This window comes from Cololabis saira, chromosome 23 (assembly GCF_033807715.1).
Source record: "Cololabis saira isolate AMF1-May2022 chromosome 23, fColSai1.1, whole genome shotgun sequence".
Classification (NCBI taxonomy): domain Eukaryota; kingdom Metazoa; phylum Chordata; class Actinopteri; order Beloniformes; family Belonidae; genus Cololabis; species Cololabis saira.
Window position 1 is genome coordinate 21960837 of NC_084609.1, and position 12031 is coordinate 21972867.

The following is a 12031-nucleotide window of genomic DNA, read 5'->3' on the forward strand; positions in this document are numbered from 1 at the left end:
TTGCAAAGAATGGGGTGGGGGGGCAGGATAGGACCTGCCTGTGTCAGGTTGTGAAAGAATAAGACCACAACTTGCTGTTAATCCCATCTCTTCTTCAAGGGATATACAGTTCAGGAGGTAAGGAGTTGTGCATGACCATGACCTCTGGGAGCATGACGGTATAAAGACCACTGGTACTAACACTGAAAGAGTAAATGACATGAATAGGGTTTATTATAATGCAATTTTTAGTAAATGTTTAGGATATAACTCAAATATCTTTATAGACTGCAAGACATTTCTCATTCAGAGTCTGGAATGCTGAATTAAACAGCCTGAGAAGACTTTTAAGACTTTATGATTGCTTTCCTTTTTATTTGTATTTTTTCTCGCTGCTTTTTGATCGGAGCAGTGCATATGCTGGTAAAGAAGGTGCTAAGCTCGCCCCCGAGACTGTCGTGTTGGTAGCATGCTTTGCAGGCTTTGACTTAATGCTGCTTAATGCTGAAACCAGCACCCTCAACATTCCTGCCACTGTCAAGACTGTGTTGTTCCACCGTTTCAGCCAGACGGGATCTGACCGCATTCATTAAAGCAAATACACATTAAATACAGCAGTCGTGACAGCCCTCAGAGTTCTCTCTGGGTTTCCAGTCGGTGATTTTCCTCAACCAGATGGTAATTTTTCATGTGTGCTTTTTCTATCCTCTTCACATTCTTATTCACGTTCATCTTTTGACGTCAGATGTGCAATCTGATGACACAAGTAACAACCGCAGCAGCCATACGCAACGACCACAGTATTTGTATTTTGGCAGATATGCAACAGAACTGAAACAGAAGCAGGAGTTTGGGGGCTGTCGCTATATTCAGCAGAGGAACGCAGCTGAGTCATTTTAATACATTTGGAGAGAGAAAAAAGAATAGGACTTCCGCCAAGCAGGAGGACCAAAGATAAAACTGGGTCTGAATGGACCTATTTCTTTTTTTCCATCAAAAATCCAGCATTCATACGTTTGTAAAATGAGCATTTGGCTTTTTTTCTTTGCTAAAAATATGTTTGAATGTAAAGACCAGCTCCTCCAGTGATATATTGTCGTACCAAACCGGCAGCTGACCGTTAAGCCTGCAACAACAAAAATAGCCTGCTGAATGTGGGTCCCAGATCGTTGATTTACTGGAGCACAGGCGAGGTGAGCCGGGGCCATTGTCTGGAGGAGGTGTTCCACACCTGTTCAAAAGCTCGACCTATTATTTTCAAAAATAGACTTTCACCCCCCTCCAACCCACCCCCCTCCAGTCTTCAGCCATGCTGACACTGGTTTTTATGACCTAGTGATTTATTACCCAGTGGAAAACAATATGGTTCTTGGAACAGTTTTACAAAATCATATTCTGACATGTAACCCTCATCTATAACCTTGATCATAAACAGTATTGCCAAGGTCAAATCCACTGCTACAATTGTTATTTCTTTAGGACAAAATAATTCTTCCTAACATATGTACCTGGTCAATATAACACCCTTATCAATGTTGTTTTCATTTAAAGCTATTTGCTATTGTGTTTTAAGAACGTGTCAGAGATAAATATAGGATAAATATAGGATCCATTGGATAATTTTGCTTGATGAATTGAGTGATACCGCTGCTTTTTATGTAAATAACCATAAAGCTGTGAAGCAGCTAATGTGGATAGCTAACATACTGGTAAACATATCTGACATTGCTCCATCAATACCAAAACAAAGGTGAGTTAAAGCTGCAACCAGCGATGAATGGACCCTCGCACCCTTGTGCACGTTTAGGCGTGCTGCAGTGGAAGCTTGTAGGACTTGCATGTAGATGTCTCCAGGCCTGGACATTTAGCGGATGACACCAGCCACGACTCTCTATATCAAACCATTCAAAAGTTATGGCAGAAAGTAGGAACTATCAAATATGGACAAATCAGATGAAGGGGTGTGGCTAATTTGCAGCAATTATGTTCAAGGACTCAAAACTGAGTCCGATGACACCACCCACGAGTCTTAATGTCAAACCATTCAAAAGTTATGGCAGAAAATCGGAACTATCACATATCGACCAATCAGAAGAAGGGGCGGGGCTAATTTGCACCAATTAAGGTGAAGGAGTCAAAACCCAGTCCGATGACACCACCCACAAGTCTTTATATCAAACCATTCAAAAGTTATGGCAGAGAATAGGGACTATCAAGTATTGACCAATCAGAAGAAGCGGCGGGGCTAATTTGCACCAATTATGTTCAAGTACTCAAAACCGAGTCCGGTGACACCACCCACATGTTTTTCTATCAAACCATTCAAAAGTTATGGCAGAAAGTAGGAACTATCAAATATGGACCAACCAGATGAAGTGGGGGCGCGCTTTTTGGCATCTATCGTCGCCACGGTAACACTTTTGAAAGAGAAAAGTAATGCGCGTAGTCGCAGGATGGAGACGCACGTTTTGATGTATAACACACCTGGGTGCACGTTACGGTTCGGGCCGTATTAACTGCCGAAGATTAATTCAAAATGGCCGACTTCCTGTTCAGTTTCGGCCATGGCACCAAGAGACTTTTCTTTAAGTTGCGACATGATACAGGTGGTTACCGATTTTCGTGCATGTACGTCACACCGTATTGTGGGGCTTGAGGCACAAAGTTTTCTAGGGGGCGCTGTTGAGCCATTAGGCCACGCCCATGAATGCAAACCATTAAATATCGAATTTTTCACCAGGCCTGACTTGCGTGCAAAATTTGGTGACTTTTGGGGCACGTTTAGGGGGGCAAAAAGGCCCTCATTTCATCGGAAAAATAAAGAAGGAAAATTCCTACAGATACAATGGGGCCTTCGCACTGTAAGTGCTCTGGCCCTAATAAGTTACAGTTTGTGGTTTCACAGGTGTGAGGAAATGTTTCTTGTATCCAGAACTCCAGATACAAAAAGAAAAAAGTTATCTTCATGTCGTCACCTAATGACTCTCTCAAGCTAGCATTGTAGTTCAACACGACTAAACTTTGACTGCTGCACGATGTGACGAACTTGCACGACTAGTAGACATGAGGCATTCATCTAGGCACAGAAGGTGCTGTGGAGTACAATTAATATTGTTTTGTTAACTGACAGGTGCGTCAGAAAAATTTCCCTTTATTCACTACATAATGTGTTAGCGATTTGGTAGCACCGTCCGAATCTGTATCATAAATTGGTAAACCCTGTATAGTCGCCTCAGTCTACCACCATCATGAACAGGAGTGTACGGTGATCCCTCACATTTTTATCTTTGCAACAGCAATGACACAATCAATAGTCCCAACAAAATTACACTAATACTTCCAAAGGTTCATTCTGCTGATGAGATCACTTCATCGTTCACCGGCTAGAACTTCAATATGCACATGAACATGAAAGATTCAACAGCTATGGTTGCATCTCAAATCAACCCCTAATCAACCCCTAATCACCAGATAGTGCACTACTCCTTATGTAGGCTACACTGTACAAGAGAACACTATCTAGGGGACAATGAACTGAGCTCATCAGCAAACGTGACTCAAATTATTTTGTCAGCACTGTTCATTGCTGTCGCACAGATAAAATGTTACAAATTGCTGCTGGCTAACGTAGCGTCAGTGGGATACATTGCGAGGTATACTGAATGCACTATATAGGGTATAAAAACTCTCACTACATATTTGAAGAGCATTACAAAATGTCTGATCAAACTATTAGTTTAAAAAAAGAATAATTAAAAGAACAGAAAATGGCCTGAAATGTCCTCACTTTTGAATTTTAGTTCAATTCTAGACCCTCCCATTCTGGTTAGCTCACACCTCTTTCAAGCTTCGGTTTTTTCACTTATAGATTGACACCAATTGCCATTTTGACCCCCAAAACGATAAGGGTAACTTTCGAAGCGTCGTCGTAATATAGCTGGAGGTTTCTGTCATGACTGGAAATATAAAAAATTCAGTTTTATAATTTGTCGCAGTTGGGGTAAAAGGATCCACCTAAATCCACGGCATTGTTTTCCAACCTACCTTTAAATGCCTAAATTTAACCAATTAGTACTAAACTAGCCAAGTGATTTTAGTGTCTAAATCTAATCAAATCTAATCAAAGATTATTTAGAACTCTTGTCCCAAAATTTGGAAAAATCTATGAAATACATTAACTCAACCTACATTTTGAGACTGGATAGTAAATATGAATGACTTGGACAGAAAACCCTGTCCATCTTGACCACCAGACAACATCACAGATCTGATGACATCTGATGCTGCACACCACTTCAAAGCCGTTTCAGAACCTGGAAAAGTGTGTACACCTCAAAGCCAAAGTGATGTACCTGCGTGGCTTTAGATGCATCGGTGCATCTTTGAAACATTTCTTCCAGTCCTGGCCGATTCCGAGCTGCTCAGACCCCAGTCCTGCGGTCTGCAGCCTTGATCAGTGCCAAGAGGAAATGGCTGAGGATTAGGCCTGGAGCTGTTTAAAGCCCCGGGCCTCTCCCTGCCATGCCCATGCAGGAATCACTCCTTACTTTACCATTGTCGCAGTCCCACAGCATATACATGTAGGCAGTTTCCCCACAAATGATGGAAGTTCTGAAAATGAGAAGAAAAGGAGAGATAGAACCCATTAATCCGAGGAGAAGAGAGCTCAAGGGATTGTAAAAACAAAACATTCACTAAGATTAAGAGAGGAAATACAAAGAAAGCAAACAATCACAGCAAGAAAAAGAAATTGGCATCTGAAAACTAGAGTGAAAGCTTTATTTAGCTGAAGAGTCTGTTGTGGATGAGTTTGTATCAGTTGATAAATAATATTTAAAAAACCTTAATATCTTTGAGGAGAAACTCATTAAAATGTGCTAAATGTGATAAATTGAAGCGTTGATTTCTGGTGTTTTAGGGCTAATACATTTTCTGCTTTCCTCTGGGATCAAAGTAGCAGTAAACTGACATGGCTGATGAAGAAGTAATAGTGGAGGAGCAGCAGTAAGTACTTTCATTTAGTCATTAAGCTGTAGACGTGTGTTATAAAGAGAAAAACAGATATAATTTTGATTGATTACTACAGATTTTAATAATTTGACTTCTTTTTTTTCAGGGAAGAAGGTAAGTAAAGATTTTGTGAGCATTTTGTAGCTCTTTTTTTTGTTTTTTTTTTCAAACCAAAACGTCACTTCTCGCTCCGGCTCCTGAACGCGGCTGACCTGATTATGTCTGCTCAGGTGGCGGCAAAGACTTAGGCACGGCTTCACATGTTCATCTGCTGTTACACCGTCTGCTGTCAGCGATAAAAAAGCACGAGTGTGTTTTCTTCCTGCATGCTAACGCTCCATGTGTCTGTCAGCTCGTGTATAAGTGTCAGTTCTTACTGGAATTATCCGCGCGCCATATTTAGCGCCGTGCTTTGATTCGCGCCTCATTTGAAGTTTGCGACAGAAGGCCAGGACGCGCGAGGATGTCGCCAAGTCCCGAAGATTTGATTCCCTCTGATCAAATTTGTCGTATATGGTTTTGAAGAAAAGAAGGCTTGTTACATTTTGTGGCTCAAAATAAGTATCATCTAATTTGCAGTTTGTAAAAGTAGTTAAAAAAGAACAGGGAACAATTACTGCATTGATGTAAATTTATTTACAATCCTGACAGAACCATTAAAGCTGAGGCACTTTTGCTAAATGCAGGAAACATTTTAAATTAGTACAAATTAGGCTTATTCGTGTTAAAAAGTCAGCTTTAATTTAATTTGAAGAAATAACTTTACTTTTTTTCTTGTACAAACTATTCACTTAAACTTGGACAAACTGGTTGAAGTAATAAGGTGCTGACAAGTGTAGCACCACTATAAATAATCTCCCAACAGATTTTATATTTTGAGATGACATATTGGAGGTTTTGTGATTGGATCTGAGAGCCCAGACTTGTTTATCTACACATCCCCAAACCACAACACCCAGGGACCCCGAATCCAAACTGCAAGAGTCTAATTGATCCACTAATCTATTATTTGTTTACTCAGTATTTCTGAAAAAGAAAGGTTGAATGAATTATTTTCTTTGTGTGTGTAATTCTTGTACCCTGTAATGGCATATTGTTTTGGCGTCGAGCATGTGTGTAACCGTGTGCTCCCCTCCTTTAAAGTTTTTACTTTTATTCTTACTTTACTTTACTTTTGTGTGTGAAAAAAGCAAAAATCATCAAATCATACTTGGTCTCAGACAAATACATTCTCGGATGACACCATATAACTTTTCTTACCATGCCATTTATTGATTTAGCAGAATCAAAACAAACAAGACAAAAAAATCTTTTGTAGGATTTAAGGATTTAAGTTGTAGCATCTTGGTGCTAATCATCAGCTCCTGATCAATCAATCATCAGCAGGTGAGCCGACCTGCACTGATTTGATAGCGTGTTGAATCCAACACAATAGCAATAAATTGAACAACTCTGTTTGTATCAGTCTCACATTGTTTAAGAGGAACGTTGATCTTTTCTTTGATACAACATTGCTCCAGTTCATGGAGGTTTCTGGGCGTTTGCTTCTACGTAGCCCTCTAGGTTCAATCAGGGGTCTGGACTTGAACAAGGGAAAATCCAAAACCTTGATTCTTTTCAGCCGATTGTCTTTCAGATAGCGAACTTGCTGCGTGACCCAGTTTCATCAATCTGAGCGATGGTGTCACATTTACAGAGGGAATATTAAATAGATGACTTTACGGTCAACTAAATGAGGGCGAGGTGCCTCGTGGCCGCAACATTCCACCAAACCATCATCCCTCTGCCGCCATGCTTGACGGTGGTTACGATGTGTTTGGTGTTAAACAGACATGGGGCTGAATCCAGGATTAATTTGGTGTGTTCAGATGGCTTCTTTTTTTTTACCTTATTTGTGCTTTCATGCTTTTTTTAGACGGCAGAGGTTTTCTCACGGAAACCTTTCCGAACAATTCTCCCTTGTTCAGTCTTCCTCTAATTATCCTGTCTCTGACTGGAACATTTACGCTGCTCGGTGAGGCCCAGATGTCGCTCTTTGTTTTTTTTTTTCTTTTATCATTGCACAGTGTGACATTGGTATAAAGTTTCTGAGACATCCACTTTTGGGAAGATTGGCACCTGTCTTGAAGGTTTTCCACATCCGAATCAGCTTTTTTAGTACGTAGAAAAATACAAGGAGTTCTTTGTCTGCAGTTGCTGCCTCTTTAGTTAACACAATGTAGTGATTATTCAATAAAGAAAGAAGTGTAAAATCATAAAAACAATTATATCTTAATGCAAAATTATACAAATATACAATAATGGTGCAAATATTGTGCCAGATACCAGTTATTGGTTGAGTAGGAAGACTGTTGTAGGGTTGAAATAGCAACACTGACTGTTGGTCCTGGTCTGCAGGCCTGCCAGACGGAAGCAGTTCAGGTGGCAGTTCAGTAGCTCAGGTGGTAGAGCGGGTCGGCGGTTTGAATCCTGCTCCGTCCCAGTTGCTGTCGTAGTGTCCTTGGGCCTTGGGTGTATGAATGTTTGGTGGTGGTCGGAGGGGCCGGTTGACAGCCACGCTTCTGTCAGTCTGCCCCAGGGCAGCTGTGGCTACAAAATGTAGCTACCACCACCGGAGAGAATGTGAATGTGAATGAATGAATAATGGTCTAAGTGTAGCACTTTGAGATTCATTGAATGGAAAGTGCATTACAAGTTAAATTCTTTTATTATTATTGAAAGGACTGTGCGTGCGGCGTGTGAGGGGTCGTTTATGATGCTCCCTGCCTCTTTTGAGTCAGTGACGTGTGAAGAGTCACGTCACTCACTGTGGAACTTTGAACTCCAAATTATTTGAAAATGGTTAGGAACCTTTTCAGATTGATGTGCAGTTTCAGTTACTTCTTTAAGACCTTTGCTAATTTCTTTCCTTCTTGGCATTCTGTTAACACCTAAATTCTTCAGATCAGCAAACTGGAAATACGTCAGTTTTTACGGAGGCCTCCACACGTGCTGATGATCAGGGACTGATGACTCTTAGCCTCATCAATACTTCTGTTCTTATGGCTTTATTTTTGTTCAAAAATGATAATACTTATATTGGCAAAGTGAAAAACGTTATGTGTTGAGTGTTTACATGTTTACGTGTTTAAGTGTTTACGTCTGAGATTGTACAAGTAGCAAAATTACATACAATTAAAAGAAGGGGTGCCACTTTTTGCACATGTCTCTAGCAAGTCTTTTCTTAGCTACTAATAACAGAATTTTGCTTCTTTCATTCATATTTTGTTCCTTTCATGCAGAAGAAGCTCCACCTGAAGTGGAAGGTAATTCTCTCCTTTAAATGTTGTACATCCTGTTATTGCACCATCTGTGCTTTTAACCAGAATACAATTCACAAAGAAAATTGCTGAAACGAAATGTTTCATTTGATATTTTAATAGCTTTATGTGTTGCAGTTCCTCGTTCCATTATAAATATTACATACAAACCCCATTTTATATTAATAGCGACCAGATTGGATGGAAACAGTCTGCACCTGCACGCTGCAGTAAACTGACGTTATCTTTCCATCGCCTCTCTTTCATTTCAGCCCTATTAGCTGTCTCGTGTGCGGTATGCACTAATAGCTGCTGTTTTTGGCTCCCCAGGAGCTGCCTGCAGAGTCAGGAATTGATTCATTTACTCCTAAATGCAAAATTCATTTGAGAATATAGGGGTATCGGTTGGAGCGGGTCATTTCCAGTCCGGCTGCTTGATTGGCCTGACTGGCAGCTGAAATATCAGTGTTAATCACTGATCAAATTTTCTTTTACCGGTATCTAAGATGATTTTCCTCTTCCATTTTATATGTCTCTTACATGTAATTTGACAGATTTTTATTCATGATGATATATCCGTCCTGCTGTGGTTGTTTAAAGAATCAAAAGACAAGTTACTGAAAGTATATTAAATGTCAAACCTTGACATGATTGTTGCATTATACTTACGTCATTTCTCATTGCCTCAGAACCTCCTGCCGCCACAACCGAAGGTATTGACTGTCTTTTTACTGTTTTACTTTACTGTAAAATACAAAATAACAGTTTTTTGTAGATAATAATAGTGCAGTTGAAGTTTTGAAAAACATCACTAACTAAACATGGAAAAAATACAATGATCATTTTAACCAGCTTGAGCAAACAGTTTATCCTTATTTAAATGCTGTGATTTTATATGAGATATTTGATGTCTGCTTATTTTGATTAACTTCAGAATATTTTAATACTTTTTTTATTCTTATTTAATCAGATAAGAGATTACCGTATCCCACTGTGGGCAATATGTACTAATGAGCTGTTCTCCTTTTCATTATCACAACGCTGATCAATGGCCTCCTGGAATCACCGCTGAACAGAGGTTGAAGAGGAAGAAGGTAACATGTCGTCTATCTTCTCTCTGTCAAACATTTTAGGAAGTTATAGATCCGTATGATTCAGTCTTGTGGGCCGCTAGGGCATTTATTTCAGGCAAAAACACATTAAAGCTGCTGTTGGAGTTCAGGATACTAAATTCTAGTCCTCATGTAAAGTAATTTACTGGGAATGCAAATAACTTATTATGTTCTTATTAACAAGAACTCAAGTAAACAAATGCAATAATTATATCAAAATTAGTCACTTGTTTATGTATAAAAATAAATATTTATAAAATCTTGAAGCAGAAAATTAATGTAAGACTTAAGGGTTTAGATCTTAGTGTGAAATGTAAAAGAAAAAGGCTGGAAAAGATGTAAATAAAATATATTTAAACATTTGAACTCCACCGTTCCACAGTTACACAGATTGTGTGTGAATAGATGAAACTGAAGATTAGTGTTAAGTTCTTCAGACGTGGTGCTGAAAATAAGGAAGGAGGTGCGCGGTGGTGCGCAGCCTCAAAGGAATCTGAGTAACTAAAAAACCACGTATGATGACCTGCATGGCAGGACTGCTAGGGGTGAACCACTGCTCCCCAGACTGATGAAGTCTGATGGAAACCTGTTGAATGAAATCAATAGACAACTTTTTTTATTTCAATTTTAAACTTAATATAAAGGAATAGAAGGCATCCCAATAAACAAAAAGTGTATCCCATCAGTGAAGCACGGTGGTGGCAGTATCATGATTTGAGGCCTGTTTTGCTCCACCGGGGCCAGAATGGCTCACTCTTACCTCTGCTCCCTTGTGGTTTTGTCAGTGGAAAGGAAAATGTCATGTATCATGAAATCTCAGAAGAATGTAGTGTTGTTTTCACATATGATCATTTTGAAGTGAACTGAACTCAGTCTTCTTAAAGTGGACCAAAAACGTAAACCAGCAGTAAAGGTATTCACTTCTTCCTGCTTTCACATTGCCTTTTCATTCGAATAAGGACCCAGTTTTCTCTCTATTCTACTTCATATTATCATAGCGCTCTTTCTGTTCACATCACTTCCTTCACAACTCTCTGATCTTTACTGCTTACAATGACAAGGTCGAGGACCAGAATAAAGGCAACGTGAAGCTGAAGGACGTTCTTGGTTAAGAGAACCACTACGATCAGTCCGGCTGCCTCAGAAGTCTCTGAGCTCTGAGTTTTCATGTACTGTATGCATGAAACATGCTGACTTTTCGCTCTGAGTTCATTTGGACAAATGAAAGGGACTATAGGGAAAACAACCTAAGTCATGCAACAAAAATAATTCAAAAAAGACTGAAAAGAATAATGCCTTTTCAACATTAGCATGACACACACTATGAAGAGAGCAGTTCTATACTTATAAATGAAGCACAATAAGATGCTGCACAAGGTCACACAAGGTCACACACCCAAAGAGAAGGTTCACATACTTTTGCCATGTATGCACACAAATACTCAGTAAGTAATATTAAAATACCAAGTTTAATGTTGTTTTCTCACTTTATTTTTTGTTGTCTGCATCTCCTTTTAAGATTTTTGTAAAAATATGAACTTTCCGATCAAATTAGGCTAAAATTCAGTGATAAATTCAAGCAGCTGGTCTTCTGGGAGCAGTAAATCATAATTTAAATGTTAGGATTTTATATCTGACATCTGTTTATTTTCTTAAACTTCTGAATATATTTGAATAATTGTTTTAGTTAGTTAAATATATTAGCAGCTCCCCTTGTGAGCAACATTTACTAATGAGCTTTTCTCCATTTCATGCTGATCATGACGGCCGATCAACTGCCTCCTTGAATCTCTTTCTGCTGCAGCTGAAGGTAACAATCCGTCTGTTAAAGCTTTGTAGTGTGGATAAGTCAGTGTCACTGAGATCTGTGAACCCCAACAGCGTCTTTCTACCGTCAGAGTTGATCTGCTCAAAACCTGTCTGTCGAAGTTTCCAAGAGTTCTGAGAATCTTCTTCTAAAACCCAAGAGTGTCTGATAATGTCAGCCAGCTGTCATCCTCATTCCAATATTACCATTTGATACTTTATATGTGCTTATTTTATTGACTTTGAAATTTGTTTCTAATAGTCTGACACATGTTTATTCTCTTAAACGTCTGAATATTTGGTTAATTGTATTAGTTACATTACTGTGTCCCCCTGTGAGCAACATTTACTAATGAGCTGTTCTCCATTTCATGCTGATCGTTATTGCTGATCAATGACCTCCTGGAATTACTTTCACAAAGAAACCCAAGAGGAAGGTAATGAATCATCTGTCTGTTAAACCCTTTGTGTTTGTGTTTGTCATTATCATCCGACAGCAGTTTAGTGTCGATACTTTTTGGGCTAGAGATGTCAGACCTCCATTTCTTGTTAAAATTTGGATTACAAAAGTGGACTTTGCTGGATTTTGTATTACAAATAAATCCCCTAATGATAGAAATTATTTCTCACATAAAAGCTGGATAACAAGAACTCAACAAATAAATAAACGTGTCAAAATTGATCATTTATTTATTCGCAAAAAATGATCCAATGTTATGTAAGTGGAAAAATGATCTTAAGGATTTAGACGTTGATTTGAAGTAAATTTAGTCATGCAATACAGATATATCAAAGACCGATCTTCTCAGATTATGCTCATGTAAT

The 12031-nt window shown here is 39.0% G+C and overlaps 1 long non-coding RNA gene across 1 annotated transcript; it reads left to right on the top strand.

The window, feature by feature from the left end:
• LOC133424212 (uncharacterized) lies at positions 1-4988 on the top strand. Its single transcript, XR_009770854.1, has 2 exons — positions 1-117; positions 4898-4988. It is a non-coding gene; the product is annotated as an uncharacterized LOC133424212 (long non-coding RNA).
• The last annotated feature ends 7043 nt before the right edge of the window (positions 4989-12031 follow it).